The sequence below is a fragment of the Cyprinus carpio genome, chromosome A11, assembly GCF_018340385.1.
Source record: "Cyprinus carpio isolate SPL01 chromosome A11, ASM1834038v1, whole genome shotgun sequence".
NCBI classification, from domain to species: domain Eukaryota; kingdom Metazoa; phylum Chordata; class Actinopteri; order Cypriniformes; family Cyprinidae; genus Cyprinus; species Cyprinus carpio.
Genome location: NC_056582.1, coordinates 20144713 through 20163529, shown reverse-complemented (window position 1 = coordinate 20163529; position 18817 = coordinate 20144713). Strand labels below are relative to the sequence as shown.

At 35.4% G+C, this 18817-nt stretch overlaps 1 pseudogene; it reads right to left on the bottom strand.

Moving 5' to 3' along the window:
- LOC109078414 overlaps window positions 1-18817 on the bottom strand; it is a 132118-nt pseudogene that overhangs the window by 66769 nt on the left and 46532 nt on the right.

Here is an 18817-nt window from a genome sequence, read left to right as displayed (position 1 = left end):
ATTTTATTAAGTTTTATTAAGTGTAAGAAGGACATGAGTCATGAACAGATACTGTACTGTGGAAAGACAAGGAGTGAAATGTGTCCTGTGAGGCCTGTTTGCTATTTTTATTGGTAATATGGACAAATATACAGTAACACACCGAGGGATTCTTGTAATTTCATCAGGATGTATAATAGTGCTGTAGAAGACAGAAAGGATATTTTTAATTTGTTTTATGCAACTACAGAGTGTATGTTACCTTTTCCCCATAGCCGCGGTCTTTCGTCATCATTTCTCGAAGAGTCTGCAGAACTTTTATACACAAACGCTCCTCATTCTCCTCTAAAAGCTGTTTAGTGTGTTTTATTAATCTGAAAGAGAAAAACAGTTTGTTTCACAAGTTTGTTTTAATAATGATAACAACTGATGAGGATACAGTATCTATATGCTTTCATTGCAGGGATATGATATATCACCTTTAAAAATATATATATAAAATAATAATGCCAAATATTAAAAAAAAAATAAATAAAAAAAAATAAATAAATAAATAAATAATAATCAGTAAGTGACGTTAAAATATTAGAAATGGAGTAAGGTGATAATGATAAATGTAATCTTTAGCAGATCTCAAAATTAATATTCTTCTTTCAAACTTTTAATTAACGTTGCCATATTAATTTTATTTTTTTAATGACCCCACATAACTGCAGAAAGACTGTCCTTATAATAAATATTCTGTAAACTGCTTTTCCTAAATGACTTCACAATGTCAACCTTTTTAAACTAAATAACCCTGACTTGAACTGAATGAAAAAAAAGGAAAAAAAACTGAGCTGTTAACAGACTGTCATTTTGCTCCCACTGACAGCACAATGGACGCTAACATTGTAATCTAACTCCATTCCTAAATCAGCTAATCCTGCATCTCAGGACTATTCCCATAGAAGCCGTCACACGCAAACAAACACAGATGGCCACACAAACACACAGGTAATCCCTTTTGTAGCTCTGGCAGACTGAGAACAGTCTCTCACAGCACGAGGACAGGTGAAGGACAGAAAGCAGTACTGCACCATTGCATACTGCAGCCCGTGAGAGGAAAATAACATAAAGAAAGAGGAAGACTGTTAAGACAGTTTTGTTTATAGGAAAATAAAACTCACTTAGAGATGAAGCCTCCACTCTCACATTTCCGTCGGGCATCTGTGTTTTCAGGGAAGAGCAGCTCCGGGCGATGCAGTACGTCCACCAACACCGAGAGCTCAGCTTGAACCAGGGGCCGCAGACGATCCTCCAGAGCAGACACGATGTCCTGACAAACACACATCAAATTCAAATTCAGTTATTTTGATCATGTGCAACTGAAGCCCTTCACAGTGACAGTGTAAGACAATTTAAAACTAAACATAAACTATGTTTATGTTAGACGTATAAGAGACCTTCGACCACGCACCAAATGGGAATGAAAACTGACATTGACAAGTACGTTAATGCAGTGGATAACTTTATATTAGTAACTAAAACCTCACAAAATATTTGTATGCCACATATTATACTTCTCAGAGAGACGGAAACTGGCTTTTTTCATATATGATACACTAAGTTTAAGTTGGATAGTTTTTTTATGTCTCTTCTGCATGACAAGGCTACATTTATTTGATTAGAAATATTTTAAAATATAATGTTTCAAATATAACATTATGTATTTAAAATTGTACTATTTTACTGATGGTAAAGCTGAATTTTCTGCATCATTACTCCAGATCCACATGTTCCTTCAGAAATCATTCTAATATGCTGATTTGCTGCTCAAGAAATATGTTTTTCATTATCAGTGTATTTGAAATTATCATATAATGCATCCTGGCTGGATAAAAATATATATATTTTTTTAAATAATCTTTTCTGAAACTTTTGTATGACATTTTATTTTTATTGGATGCAATAATATTAACAATATTTAATTATACATTTATTTAGTTATTATAACATATTGTTTATATTATTAAATATTTACTTTTTATTCCTTTCATATGTGTAACAAACAGGCGATGAACTGAGCGTGTAAGAAACAGTCTCAAATATTTTCAGTGGCACTAGCAGGTGTGGTAAAAAGCCATTTTTGGACCCAGGCCACACATATTCTGAGCACCAAGGGCATGATTTGTTTCCAAAGCAAGGGCTGAAACCAACAGCCCTGAGGCTCATAGCACAGACGTGAGCTGTGTAAACGTGTCTGAATACTCGCCAACTCACGCCACAGCTGCACGGGGGTGGAGACAGACGTGATGAGGCCATGGTTTACCGCAACTCGCTAACTCACCCTTCCCCTCCCCTAGGCTAGATGACACCCCTCCACTGACCTCTATCCTCAGTCTTCTGAGTGGAGTATGAAAGTAGCCTTTTTAAACAAGAGGAAATGCATGTTTCTACCCACAACACCAACTTCTGATGTCAAGGTGTCTTTTTTTTCAGAAATTTCGACATTGCAACGTTGAAAGAAAACAACTGCTGTTCCTCTGTTAAACAGAACAGCAGGGAGTTCTACATACCACTGGAAACAAAACAACAAGTTGCTGTATCTGTTTTTATGCTGTCATATGGGCCATTTAACCAAACAGGTGCCAAGCATTTAACACACACACACACACACACACACAACACACCACATATATATATATATATATATAGATATTATTTATAAGTTTGTATAGTTGTTGCACCATTTTTTTGTAAACAAATTAAATGCAAAATTATATATATATACTTATATATATATATATGTATATATTTTTTTTTATTCCTGTTGCCCATATATATATATATATGTATATATTTTTTTTTATTCCTGTTGCCCAAAAAAAATGATTTTTATGTAGGCAATGCAACGTATATCACAATTTAAAATGTATTATTTGAAAATTAAATGCAAATTAAAAATTAAAATACTACTATACTATAATAATACTTTTAACACTATAATAATATATAAAATAAATTCTTTATGAAATATCATCATTTAAAGATTACTTAAATTATTTTTCTAAGAACCTATGAACCTATGACCTTAAGCACAATGCTGTTAAATACATTTTTGAAATTAAGTGTTTTTTCCTCAATTAGTGTTTAATCAAATTAAACTGCTAATCCTGTTACCATCAACAATTGTTTGCCTTTCTGAAGACATGATTTTATAACGCGGTATATGCTAAAATGTACACAAATTTGATTTAGTTTTGAGAAGAGGACAGTGCAATGTATTATCACTTAAATGCATTATTTATTTGAATAGAACATTTACATATCTTGCAGGAAATCAAAGGATCTTTAAAAACCATCTTCTCAAACTGGATGAGGCACGTGTGTGTGTGTGTGTGTGTGGCTGGTGTGTGTGTGTGTGTGTTGTGTGTGGTGCTCGATGCGTGTGTGTGTGTTGCTTGTGTGACTGTTGGAGATTGTTAGTCTAGTGCCAAAAAGAGAACAAACATCATCAGAAACATTCCAAAGACTAAATTTCCAGGACCTCTATCTCAACACTGACTCCAACTTCCCAATATCAACAATGTCAATAAACATGTAAAATTCCTGGGAACAAGTTTCCTGTTTCCACCACCTCTTCAAAGTCCATTTTGTAATGCGTCTGGAAAACAATCAAAAATAGGTGAGGTAGTTTAGTAGTTAAAGATTGACCAACTGAATAATTTCAACAATAATTCTATATTTTAAGTTTGTCTCATTTTCAAAGCTATTGTGACACAGTATTTTAGATACATTCAGAAAAAACATTACGGTCAGCTCTTCTCCAATGAGGCATTGGCGGTTCTCCAGAGACCTCGCCCTCACCTGCAGCCTCTCAATGATGTTCCTGTGTTAATCTTTGTTTTTTTTATTTGTTGAGTGGTGAGCAAGTCGAGCTCTCTCTGGACGCGGTTGCGAGCTGACATCCTCCAAAAAAAAAAAAAAATTGAGGAGGGTTTTCTGGACCACATTGTTTGGACTTCACAAACAGGTTGTTCACCGTGGGCTGGGCCAGATCGAAAACCGGGATGGCGATCGCTCTGCTCTTGGCTAAACAAGACGATTGAAAATATAAAGATTAAAAAAACAATTCATAAATGGTGAAATCATTTCCTTACACCTCTTGGTTTTTTATTTGAAACATACAACAGAGCGCTGGATGTAGAAGATAATGGAAATGGAGTTGTATGAGGTTTTTCATTCTTCAAAGTCTGAATGGGCATGGTCAAATACTTAACCACATCAGACCAGAACCTTAATACAGCTCTACCACTGAGGGCGTCGTCTGGAATTGTGGGAACAAGCCAGTTACAGGGGTAAACTCTGAAAACCCCCTGCAGGAGCTGCACAAACACACCAGGCTGCCGGGTCTGGAGAACAAGAAAGCAAAAACAACAAGAGAGGAAAGAACAAAGGATAGAGAGAGAGATTATATTAGACAGAGACAGACAAAAAAATTATTAGTAATAATGGAGAAGCTAAGAGGAAACTTCTCTGATGGACATCGTCAAAAGGTTCAAATGAATGAAACATCTCTACATTATTTCTGGTTTCTACATCTTTCTGGTGATTATTTTTAATGTTGAAATAAAGCAGCACAGTGTGTCCAGGTTCAACAGAGGTTTAAAAGCATCAGACTCAGAAGTCTATGGGTCAAGCTCATATGTTAGTTAAAGTACTTATGATAATTATTACACACAAAAATGTTGAATATTTGAGCATTACAGCTGTTTTTAAATTGTCCTTTTAACTATAATTATTTAACTAGTTTTGACTATGAATGTTTTGGTTATATGTTGCCAACATAATTCCTGTCAAGAAAAAAATAATATAATTTTTATTAAGCAAAGGGATGTATTAATTTTGTCTTTATAAATCAAAAGGGATGGTAAAGGGGACATGTATGGCGTTAAATATATTTTTAAATAATCCAAAATGCTGACTTGTGAATCCTAAAAAAATAACTATAATAACCATAATAATGGTTTTCACAAAAATATTAAACAGAACGACTATTTTCAACATTGATAATAGTACATTTTTTTTTCTTGTGGAGCAAACCAGCCTATTAGGATGATTTCTAAAGGATCATGTGACAGACTGGAGTAAAGATGCTGAAAATTCAGCTTCATCATTACAGGAATAAATTATTATTGTAGAATATAAAATGAAATATATTCAAACAGAAAATAATAAATGTATAATAAATGTAAAAATATTTATTTTATAGACTTTTTAATAAAAAATGATTTTTAAAAAAAAAAAAAACGTGCTATTTCTTGGTATGAAATAATAAATAATTTCAAAAACATTAATGACCTCAAACATTTTAATTGTCTAACCTTAGTAAAGCTAGTAGAATTACTGCACATGCACTGCTATCAATAGAGATTAACTTGAATCTGACACATTTCATTTACACATTTAATACAACCAAATTTGTGGACATTTTTCTATTTTTATTACAGATATATAGGTTTATAAATAAAGGTTAACCAATTATGATGTATTAACACTTCAAGTGACAGAAACAACACGTCTTACCATCAACACAACGGGTGAGAACCCCAACAACACTCACAAGAAAAATGCACAAAGCTAAGTGGAAGGGATGACATGTTTACCACGCTTCATTTGTGAGACTGGTTCAAATGCTTTCTGGACAACTAGACTAGTACGCACAAGGGGCTTGAATGTGAAAAAGAAAAAAAGAAAAAACTCAGTGTGATCTAGTTTCCCACTCATACAGGATGCCTAGACAAGAGTCTAACCCAAACTACATTACAACATTCCATGTGCAACCACCGTGAAGTCATTACAAAGCTGTACCTCAGAAATTTTGCTTAAAATGGAGGCCTGTCACAACAAAGAGAGATGTGAGAGATCAGAGAAGGAAGCTGTCATGAAGCAACACTTCCAGGAAAGAATGAATGAGGTTTAGGGTCAATACACGACAAAGTATTAGGAGGTACTTCCTACTTTACAACTGCAGACTAAAGTAATTATATTATATAATTATATATATATACACACACGTACATTTTTCTGTATCTGCACTGGTCAAAGTAAACTAGACATTTATAATGCTACAAAGATTTTAATATAAAATAAATGCTTTTTTTTTTTACTTTCCATTCAATCTGAATATTTAAAAAAAAATCACAGTTAAGCAGAAAAACTATCAAGCAGCAACTGTTTTCAACATTGATAACAGTAAGAAATATTAGAATGATTTCTGAAAAATCATGTGACACTGAGGACTGAAGCAGAAATTTCCACTTTGCCATCACAGCAATATATTTCATTTTCATATGTTAAAATAGAAATCAATGCAGCTTTGCTGAGCAATAGAGACTTCTTCCAAGAACATAAAAATAGTAGTGTAAAATATATATGTATATATACACACAGTAATATTAAAAGTATATAATAATATATAGAGATTATATTTTATGAATTACATAGAATTAGTAACTGTATAATTGTACCAAATCTTTAATGATTATGTTTTTTATGGCCATTTAATCCCTAATAAAAAAAAAAAAAAAAAAAAAAAAAAGCCCATTTTTGGAGACATTTTAATTTATGAGAATTAATACATTTCTATTTCTCGTTACTTTTATATGCATTGTTCCATTACTGTAATATCAGAATAATTGATACTACAGTATATCATTTAAATTGGATTTATTCATCATTTACCAAAAAAATTTGAATAATGTAATAATGTAACAAAATGTTTGTCTTTATGCAAGATTCAACCTATTTTGACCTGTAAAGTCTATTTTATAGTTACAAGCTGTTTAAAACCTAACAAACTAAATTATGTCATCTAAAGCTCATTCATGTGATTTCTTTAATCTGCAAAGTCAGACAGGCTACATGGAAAGACAGTTAATAGTAAAAAGACTAGGTTTTCCAAGAAAACTGTCAGCCTCCACAGCCACCAACGCTCTACAAACACACAGTTCACACACGATGTGGAGTATCTGCAGGCAAGATTGGCCCTAGTTTCGCACATTGCGAAATGGAGATGTGGGAAGTCTGTATGTCTTGATGTGCAAGAGCACTAGAGAAGAGAGTTCTTGGAAAGCTCCGACCAGTGCGTCAGTCGCCAGTGGTCAGGCCGATTCTTTAGAAAACTGTGAGTGTGATGAAACCGCTTGAATTTCTATAGATCCTACGGGTCTCACAAAAGGCACTGGCTGGTTAGAGCTAGAGAAGGGGAGGGGCTTTTACAGATACTTACGTACATATGACGCGCCACCTAAGCGAGGAAGAGGTGAAAAGGGTTAAGATATTATCTGGAGGGTTTGTTTCCTATGTATAAAGATAACAGTGTATTTACTTCAAAGAAATCAATCTGCTGTAGAAACTGAAGAAGGTGGTAAACCAAAATTGAACTGAAACTGAGAGCAACATATAGTTCTGCAAATATGTTATGAATATTTCAATATATTATGCTGTATTGTGGTCATTACCTGTAAACTAGTGCTCTGGTCGGAGAACGGGGAGCTGAAAAATGTCGTCACAATACTCATCACGGTTTCTGTTACGTAGCTTTCTAACGTTATGTCAGCATGCTTGCGATCGCTTGTATTGTTGCAGACCTGGATGCGAAACAAGCATACAGAATAGACAGAATTATTGTGGCCTTGAGTCATTTGCTTCAGTAAGTACAGTCAGAACATACACTGATTCAGCCCTTTCCTGCACCAAAAAAAAAAAAAAAAAAGAAGTCAGATCAACTGCAGACGTCCAGGCATCATATAAATAAAACCCCATATCATACCACAAATAATGAATCACTCCTACTTGACGTAAAAAAAAAACCCACAGGCAATTAACAACAATTAGACAGTGTTAGTTGCACACTGGCAACCAACAAATTGGTACTTTTTGGTACTTTACATGTAAACGATTCATTGGGGTTAAGAAAAATCCCCGAATCGGCTTCCATTACCCTGCATATGTCAACCAGAAAGTTCTCAAAGAGCTTCCACATGTGGTTGCTGGTGTAGATCTCCTTCATTTCGACCTCTGTGTCCACGTAGCAATGGTTCAGGAAGTTGATATATGCAATTTTGACCTAAAAAAGAACAAAGTATACACACAACATAAATAATAAAAAATGTAATTAATTTAGATTTATTTAATTGTTATGTATTCAAATACTCTAACTGAGTTAAATGTCTAAAACATATAATTTAATTGTTTTTAATAAAAACGTAAATGAACTTAATTTAGGTTTTATGTAATAAAATCAAATTAATAAAAATGTAATTTATTTATTCATGTTTTATGAACTGCTCTATAATAAAAATAATATTTTAAAAAAAGCTTTATGTATTAAAATAGAATAAATTAAAATGTGAATAAATTACATTATTTATATTCTATGCATTTAAAATATCTAACGATATTTAAATTATCTAAAGATAATTAATTTTTTTTTAATTAATTTTTTATTTTTTAGTTTAGGTTTTATAAATTTTTTTATTATTTTTATTTTTTTTAGTTTTATTTATTTATTTAAGTTTTATGTATTAATTTACTGAATTAACTAACTTGATTAATTAAATATATCTCCCACTTTGTGGTACTAAAAGTGTTACAAGCAGCTTTGCCATAACTACAGAATAAATATCAGAAGAAATATTTTAGCTTCTTCTTATTATTTTAGACGGGGGGGTCATTAGGTGATAAAGGTTGAAACCTACTAATTTAGACTTTACAAATTCAGCCAGTGCCAATCTAGTCTCATGTAGCCAGACTTTGGACTTGTCTGGTACACACTGCAGCTTATTCTGGCCAAGAATCGCCCACTTATACAAGAACAGACCATCTGACCAATGTTAAAACAACCAAGTGGAGTTTGTTTTGCTTTTATGATACCACAATAATACAATGTTGCAGAAAATAAATGATGTGGCGTGAAGCTGTCAGACCACTGACCTCAGGGATGCAGTCTTTGTGCGTAACCACACGGACGATATCGTCCAAAGGCAGCAGGGAGTTACACTTGATCTCGGTTGTAGACGTTTTTTGCCCTCTGTGCAGACGGCCAATAGCTCCACCAGGTGGCTGTGGTACATGAGGGGGCTGTTTTCATCCATCCGGTCACGCTCGGAACGCATCATCTGGACCAGAGTCTGGAAGGAGGCCCGGTCATTATAAAAGACCAGCACATCCTCTCCAGAGTTCACCAACTGCAGAAAAAATAGATTCGTGTTAAATCACACACACAGTGACCAAAAGCAAACGTAACTTCAGCACATCAACCACCCACCTCGGCCATTACAATATCCTGGCATTTTTTGATAAATTTGTTCTCAGCCTTGACGATGGTCTGCAGGAACTTCAGGTACTGCACGTGTCTGCCGTGGGTCTCGATGCAGTGGACAAAATGCTGTACAACACGCTCGTTTCATCTCACTGCACAGCTGAAAGTTGTTCATGAATATGTGCTGCATGGTGATGGCCTCCAGGATCTACAGATGACAAAAAAGATCAGATATATGTAGATGAAATTACAGTTTACAAACAAACACTCCGAGGTCACTTCCTGGTTGTTCTAGCACAGCAGAAAAGAGGTGATATAAATTAGAGCTTCATTCAAATCGAGCAAGAAGTGGTGCAACACCACATTTTACAAAGATTATTGTTTTCATTCACAAAGCAAAACTATTAGGACAAACACAAATTCAAAATGATTTAACAATGAACTTTTATGAATAAAAGCACCACAGACATTCTAACAGGATTCTGTCCTGCCAAAGTTATTATTATTATAATTATTATTATTATTATTATTATTATTATTATTATTACACCAGTATGCTTGTTTTGATATCTTTGCTCATCATGAAGATATCATTTTTGGCCTTTCCTCAACCCTGTGTATTATTAAATATGCACATTTTAATTATAATTGTATGGAAAAAATACAATTTTGTATACAAAAAGCATAAATAAATGTATAAATATAAATATATGTAGTTAATTAAAAGATTTTAAGTAGTGCCAGCAGGTTATTCATCAACCTTTGAAAAATCATATTTATACATAAACAAAAAATATAAATAAACAAATAAATAAATAAACGTGTGTATTCAACAAACTATTACAGTATGACAAATTCATTCATATATATATATATATATTATTATTATTATTAATTTACTTATTTTTGATAATTTCTTCATTGTAATGGTTTGTATTTCCATTCCCTACAATTACACATGTTAAACAAAATCTGGTGTTCAAACCTCTATCCAATCATTAACTTTACAGTGAAAAGTGGCAGAAAACACTGTATGAACAAAGAGTAAAGAACATCAATTTGCTGTGAGGAGTCTGAGATCTAACGTCCAAAAAAACAGATAAATATGTTGTGGTAAATACCTAATAATAAAATATATGAAGAAATTTTAAATTAAATATAATTGCATTTCATGACTAACCTAACAATATCCAAACAGTGTAACTGCCACATGCTTATATTACAATCCCACAAAAATAAGACCACAATTAATCTCGTCATGATGCCATGATGATGAACTCTGAATCATCATCATGATATTTAAGATTTAAGATGTAGCAATATGGAAACCGAGAACATCCGCCAGTGTCTTCGCCTCCCACCCAACACTCATCCAGAGTGATGAAGCACAGCTACCCTGATGTGTGTGTGAGATGGAGAGCTCACCCCAGGGTTGAGGAACAGGTTGGTGTGTTTGTGGAGCAGAGCCTGGTTCTGCTGGTTGCCAGCGCAGAAGTTCTGAAGAAACTCGTGAGCCAATTTCATGATCTCTTGCATTCGGACATCCTCACCCTGTGAAAATGAACATGGAAACTTTTTTTTTGGAATGAGAAAATATTTATACCTGTTCATATCTTAAAGTAAATAAGTGATACAAAATTAAATACAACATGGCTTGAACAGAACGCCTTCACAATAATGATTTTTAAGGAAAGTAATAACTTGTGTTTCCATTAGTGAGTCATTTAAATCAGATAAATAACTGCTCTGAATGATTCACAAGTGTTTTTATTGGCTAAAAAGAACCAACTCAGAGAAGTCATTCATTCAAGAAATGGTCTACACTGGATGTGTTGCATTTTTGATTCACTAAAAAGAATAGGACCATAAGAGTCATTCATTCAAGAATCAGACACAACTTATTTGTTTTTAATTGATCGCAACAGTCATTCATTCATTCATTAAAAAAAAAAAAAGGACTACACTGGTCATGTTGCATGTTTTTATTCACTGATTTAAAAACTGAAATATACTGGTCGCATTGCATGTTTTGATTCAGTAAAGAGAACCAGAAAATTAAGAGTTATATACAGTATTCAAGAAACAGACTATTTGGTTCACAATGGTTTTTGATTCACTAAAAAGAACTGGTAGGAGTGATTCAGTCAGGAATCACACTACACTAGAGGCACATAACATGTTTTTGATTCACTTGAAAGATCTAAATTTTAAGAGTCATTCATTCAAGAATCGAATGAACTGGTCGTATTGCATGTTTTTGATTCACTAAAAAGAACTGAATCATAGGAGTGATTCAGTCAGGAATCACACTACACTAGAGGCACATTACATCTTTTTTGATTCACTTGAAAGATGTGAATTTTAAGAGTCATTCATTCAAGAATCTAATAAACTGTTTCACTAAAAAAGAAACGGATTCATAGGAATCATTTATTCAAGAATCAGTCTACTCTGAACGCTGTAGATTCAGTAGCAGTGCTGTGGAATTGCTGAATATTAGGTTATTTTACTATAGTTTTCCATCCACATCAGCTGTAAAATGAATATTCGAGAAACATTAACACACCCGTATGTCATACAAATAATTTTGCGAGTACCACACTCATTGGACTGGATACACTGATATACTGCACCTTCTCATAAGGGATCTGCAGCAGTTCAAGCACCACTGAATGAGCTCCCATGTTCCTCAACAGTCTCTGCTGCTGTTTCTTACTCTTCTTCCCTGATGGTCCTTCCTGTACACACAGTTTGCTGAGACGCAAGAGGATCTAGAGATAGAAAAGACAGACAGATGATGAACTGAGGAGGAGAAAACGAAGTGAATGAACACTGTTTATCAAAGCAGGGCCAATCTGCAATAGCTGTTACCACTGTTTTTTGTATTTTACTCATGCTCCAGTCGTATACTTCAGCACTGGTTAATTAGATCTTTTGTTAAAGAGGCTACATAATTAGCTTTCCTATTCTTTACAGTGCTTGGATGTATTATCTACTTGAGAAATCCAACACTACCTTACACTGCTGAATGTTCATGTGTGTTTGAAGTATGTGAATGACACTTTACTCCTTCACATCTCTGTAATTGTCACTGCCATTTCCATCTGTCTTTTTTTTGCCTGAACCAGAGTCCTTCTATATAAAGAGCAGACACAGACTAAATAAAGCATGAATGTAATATTCCATTCAAATAATAATGGGCTATTATGACATGGAAGACCGCCTCAGGAAAAAAAAAAGGTTAATTGTGAAATAAGGTTAAAAAAAATAGAAAGCGAGAAATAAAAGCAAGCTATAAGGTTTCAATTATGAGGAAAAAAGGTAAAAATGACCCCTTTCTTTTTTTTCCACATATCTGATATATAGGAGGCATATAAAGCTTTTTGTTAGCAAACAAGCTAAAGTTCATCTAAATTGAACATTGCTCTTGATAAAAAAAACATGATGTAACATAAGCATCATACAAAGTGACAATACATTAATATAGGCCAGATAGGCCAGCCAACATAAATATGTAAACATGTAACTGAAGACCTCTGCCTTAAATAATAAATGCTGCCACCTTCTTTTTGTGGTCAGATTCTGCTGGGAGTCCATCTCCTGCATCCATGCCTTCATCACCCTGTCGCTTATACACCCAGAGCTCAGATTTTTCCACATTAGATCGCAGCTGGTCAAGGTCTGATTTGATCTGCTTGTAGTTGTCAACATCCTGACTGGTCACTAGAAGTTGAACCTATAGTGAAAAAGACGGAGGGATGCATGAAGAATTAAAATGCAAACAAATGTATGCATTTAAACATCAAAAGCCATAAACAGTCTAAAAATGTTCCATATCAGTACCATTCACTAAAGGAACTTACAAAGCCAATATTAGTGTTAAATACCTGTTTGAAAGCCATGAGCACTTCTTGTCTCTGACTGAAGTGTCTGAAGAGCAAATGCAGCGCTCCAGACACAAAGCGGTGGATAGTCGTGCATGGTGAGATGCAGCAGAACCCTCAAAAACGTTCTTCCGCCATGGTCATCAAGATCCAGAGGAGAGTTCTCCTCACTGAGTTCAGGAAAAAACTACAGTTACACACTTACGTTCTCTTACAAAGATTCTCGCACCTTCTTATTCAAGAAATGAATCCTTACCTTCCCCCAAATATTCCTTCTGCTTGTTCTTCATGTTCTCAAAGTCAAAGCTGTGAAACACACAGAAGCACTCACATAATCTGTAGAATGACTCACGGGTGATAGTGAGCGGGACAACACTGCATACCTGGGATACTGTTGGGCCCGTCTGCATTTGCAGCTGGCACTGCATCCGTTTGTGTGTTGCTCTCGTCAAACTCACGTTTGAAGATGCAGAGCAAGCAGGAGATCCTGTAGTCCAGTCGTACATTCAGAATAAACTGAACAACAACAAAAAAAACACAAGGTTAAGTGATTTACCAGATATGAATCCTGTTTTTACTTGCATGAAACATTTTGAAGCTAAATGACTGTTTGGTTGACATTATGGTTCCTCAGATAAGATGATAAGATAAGATAAGATTTAAGTGAATTAATTTTTCTCATTTCATGTTTTTTTCTTAAATGATGGGTTTTTAATCACCTGTAGGATCTCTATGATCTTCAGTTTGGTGTCCATCACCAGAATGTCTTCCTTCTCTGGTTCTGTCTGGGTCTCACCACATCACCATCTGGGGGTGTTGTGGGGGTTGTGGGTAAGAATCCGCCCCCTCTTAGGACCACCTGCGTCATCAACTCCCCAACGCCATGGATGGATTTCATTACATTGCTACCTGTGAGAAACAAAACCAACAATTTTTTAAAAATTATCTAATGAATCACATCTACTTATGCAAGTATTAATGACTGTTTCAATATCCTTCACAGGACCAACAAACGATGTTGAGCTTCTAGAGACTCAAACTGTTATAATATGAGAAAAAGATCAAGGAGCAGTGTCTTTACTTTTTGGACTCATCTCCTTTTTCCATTTTGTTGACTGGATAGATGGTGCTGACATGAACACAGTCCAAAATTGCCAACAAGATCTTAGTCAAACGCCAACAAGTCACTGAAGTTGTAAAAGCCAAAGTAAATAAGGTTTTCTCGCCAAATTTCACAACCTTAGAAACAAAAAAGAAACAGTAGAGTTAGTCACTTCCAAAACAACCCACATCTGTCACTCTTGCACATGTTGGATGGAAGACTTACCTCAAAAGTGAGTTTGTTTTTCTCTTTATCAGAGAAAGGAATATTTTGACAGACCACATCTCTGAGGTAGTTCTCCACAAAATCCATAGTGAGCGCAAAACGCTCTTTTATCTCATCTCTACTGGTGCCATCGTTATCATAACTAAAACCAAATACAACATAGACTTCAGAAATACTTCAGAAACCTACAAATGGAAGAACAATTAAAAAACACAGTTTAAAGGGGTCATCGGATGCGACATTCACTTTTACAAGCTGTTTGAACTGAAATGTGTGTTGGGGTGTTTGTGTACACAACCACCCTATAATGATAAAAATCCACCCAGTGTTTTTTTTTATCTCGTTAAATCATTTCCCCTTTCTCAAATCAAGCCGATCTCAGATGCCTATCTGTGTGACTTCACACAGACAGGCCCTTCCCACAATAGTTTGATTGACAGTAGCGTTTCAGCACCGCCCTGAGTGACTGTAATCAGTCCGCCACTGATTCACCACCGGAGCAGATGTAGAGAAGAATGACTCCTAAGCAATTGAGGTGTGTTCTGTGTTGATGTAATAATGAACATAGCAGTCGTCATTTAATCCTGACATCTGAGCCGCTGAAGACACAGTGGATTACATTTGTTTTCTGAAGGGAATGCGCCCCGGATCTACCTAAATGCATTTATCTTCACGCGAATCATTCGTGATCCAGCTTCACCTACAGAAGAAGTGAGTGTAAGGTTTTTTTTTATGAATTTTTTCAAATCACCTTTCCTAATAACGTGCTAGTTAGCAAGTTTCACAATGAATGCGGTTTAAAATTACAGTCTTCTCAGAGAGCGGCTCGGAAGAGAGGGGCGGGCGAGCAGAGCTTATTTGCATTTAAAGCGGCATGCAAGAAAACAGCTTGCTCTGAAAAGAGCTGTTTTTGGCAAGGTAAAGACGGTGTTGTTTTACACTACCATTGAGGAATTTTGTTATAGACTTTTCACTAAGACCTAAAGAATCATATCAACTTGTGGAAAATTGCAATCCGATGACCTCTTAAAAAAAAAAAAACGCTTCAACATACTCATCAATGGCGATTTTTGGATGGGATCTCAGACCACAGCCTGGCGTATTTCACAGGCATGACCTGTTCCTGCGGGTCACGGTCTACATGCATGTGAAGCATCAGTCGGGCGGCAGAAAAGAGGCACGGAGGTCATAGGGCAGGTCTTCATCCGACATGGCAGCGCAGGATCAGGTCCACATCCAGCTGGCCTGATATCTTCTCAATGGCCAAGTACTGGCGGTCCAAACACATCCGTGCAAAAGGTTCAGCTGGTATCTGAGAAAGAAAAAAGAACCAGGGACCATGTAACTGAGAGTGATGTCAGCTTTTGGGTTTTGCCCTGATAAAACTTTGACCCTTGGCTTATTTCCTGTGGCTGACCTGTAGTAGCTAATGACCTCCAGGTCCTCTTTCTGGCCTTCTTAGCATCTTGTGCCAGCTCTCTGACGCTCTTACTCTTGATCACCTTACCACACCTGTTCTTCCAAAAAAACCACACCTCCTCCTCATCCTCCTCTGACTCCACAGGACCCTCTCCAGACTCGACCTCAAACCGAGACAACACCAGCCTGGGACCAGACAGACAAATAAAGACTTCAAATGGAACCAGCAACAAACAACTCATTATATCCTAGCATGACAAACAGGCAAAAATAATTAGGAACATTTTTGTACATCTACAATGTGTCAGTGCTGATTTTCAAGATTGTTTTTCTTCTTTGAAAACATATTTTTATCATGTGAAACCCAATTACATGCTTTTAGCCATACAGACAGAGACAGATAATGCCCAATCACTGCCTTTAATTTACTTAAAGCAGGTCACTCGCAGTTCAGAGCATTCCTTTTACTTTTCAAATGTGCTACTTAAAACAAAAAATATTTATTAATATTAATTACTAGTGTTTCAAAGTTTGGGTTCAGTAAAGAAAGAAAGAAAGAAAAGAAGAAAGTAAAAGAAAAAATGAAAGTGGGTTCAGTAAAGAAAGAAAGAAAGAAATGAATGAATACTTTAATAGAAATCAAGATAAAAAGTGACAGTAAAGACATTTATAATGTTACAAGATATTCTTTTTCAAATAAATGCTATTTTCTCTTTTAACTTTCTACAAAAAATATTAAAAACAATTGTTTTTATCATTGATAATGCTAAATGTTTATTGAGCAGCAAATCAGGTAATTAGAATGATTTCTGAAGGATCATGTGACACTGAAGACTGGAGTTATGATGCTGAAAATTCAGCTTTGCATCACAGGAATAAATGACATTTTTAAAACATTCAAATAGAAAACAATTATTTTAAATTGTAATATTATTTTTTAAATATAACTGTTTTTACTGTATTTCAGATCAAATTAAATGGAGCCTGATAAGCTCAATTTAACCTGATAATCTTAACGGCCACAAACTCTTTTGAAAGGTTGTTCATGTTAACATTATATTAAATAAAAATAATAATGAAAATAATTAAAGGTGCTGTATGTAGGATTGACACCGAGTGGTTGAACAAGGTATTGCAGTCCAAATTCAAAATATTAGAGAGGGGGTTTTTTTTCAACCGGCCCCTCCTCTTCAGACTTGACGCACACGCAGTTGCCAGATTGACGACACCAACAGGAAACAGTGCACTTGACGATTAATTAAATGAAATACGGTATGTTTTTTGACAACTGGCAACCTGGGGTACCGAAATACAATTGGGTAAACTGGCAGTGGGCGGCTTTTCACAAACCAAAACAAAAGACAGACATTCTGACCCGGAATGGACATTTTCATAGGAGAATAACTGACTGTAGCACTGTTTTTCAGATAAACAAGTATGTTAAACTTAGCATGTTTCTTAAATATCTGCAAACATATTATGGTATTTATAGGGCTTTATTAGAGTCAAAAACAGCACCTTTAAAACTAATCTTAGCATCTCATAATTAACAACATAAAGCAATATTGCTACTGAACCCATATGTAATGAGCAGTAGTGTGAGTCACATTCTGTTTTATGCTCTTTTGTTTTGTTTGTGGTTTTCAAAAATGTCTCACTTGGTCTCATATAAGGATGTCAGCATTGGTGGGATTCAGCACCGCGTTACAGATCAGCTCCTGAGTCACTGGGATGGACTTGTTCATGGACACACACAGATCGGACAGGTAGTCCAAAAACCTAAACATAAACAGCACATGGAAACATGTCAGACTTCTATCTCTCTTTCTTGGCACTTATATACAGTGAGCAACAAAGTTTTGATATTGCTCTCAAACTTTTGGAAAAGCGCTTTTGTCTTTGCAGTACACTCTCTCCCACACTTGGTTCACGGTTTTTCCTTACAAGGCTGACAAAAGTGTCAATTTCTCTGCCGCCGTGATGTGCTTCTCTAAGAGTTTGCGGGTTGTTGTGGAGGAGGGCCGTTATTGTATCTTCGGCCAACACGTCGTAGCCGATCTGTTTCTTTTTTCTGCATGAAGCGGAACTGCTTGGCAATGTATTCCTGGACAAGGGGCACAAAGAGGACAAAGTGACTCATTCTGTTCTTTAATTCGTCAGACCTGCCCACCCATTATCTTATAGAGCCAGTTTTGGAAAAAAAAAAAACAAATACTAATAAACATAACAAACAACCACATTTACATGAGGATAAAGGATGAATCCATAAAAAATTTGTAGGGATGGTATAGTCTTTTGGCAAGTTATAGGTTCAAAAACCCTCAAGGCATGTCATTAAGGGCATACTCCACCCTGAAATGAAAATTTTGTCATTAATCACTTAGCCCCATGTCGTTCCAAACCCGTAAAAGCTCCGTTTGTCTTCGAAACACAATTTAAGAAATTTTGGATGAAAACCGGGAGGCCTGTGACTGTCCCATAGACTACAAATAAATACCAGTGTCTAGGTCCATAAAAGGTACGAAAGTCGTCCACAGAATACTCCATCTGCCATCAGACGTGCAATCTGGGTTATATGAAGCGACAGGAACACTTTTTGTAAGCGAAGACAGACGTGAAATTAATTACTTTTTTCAATAATTCCTTTGTCAACTGTCTCCTCTGTGTCTCTCCACATCACCGTATGCTTGTGTATGCTCTTCTGTATCATCCGCGCCACAAGGATGCACTGTTTCTAAGTGTATTTAGCTTTGATTTGAAATAAAATGGAGTATTTTTGTGGACTTTCGTACCTTTTATGGACCTTATGGACACTGTTATTTACTTGGCAGTCTATGGGACAGTCTCAAGCCTCCAGGTTTTCATCCAAAATATCTTAAATTGTGTTCCGAAGATGAACAG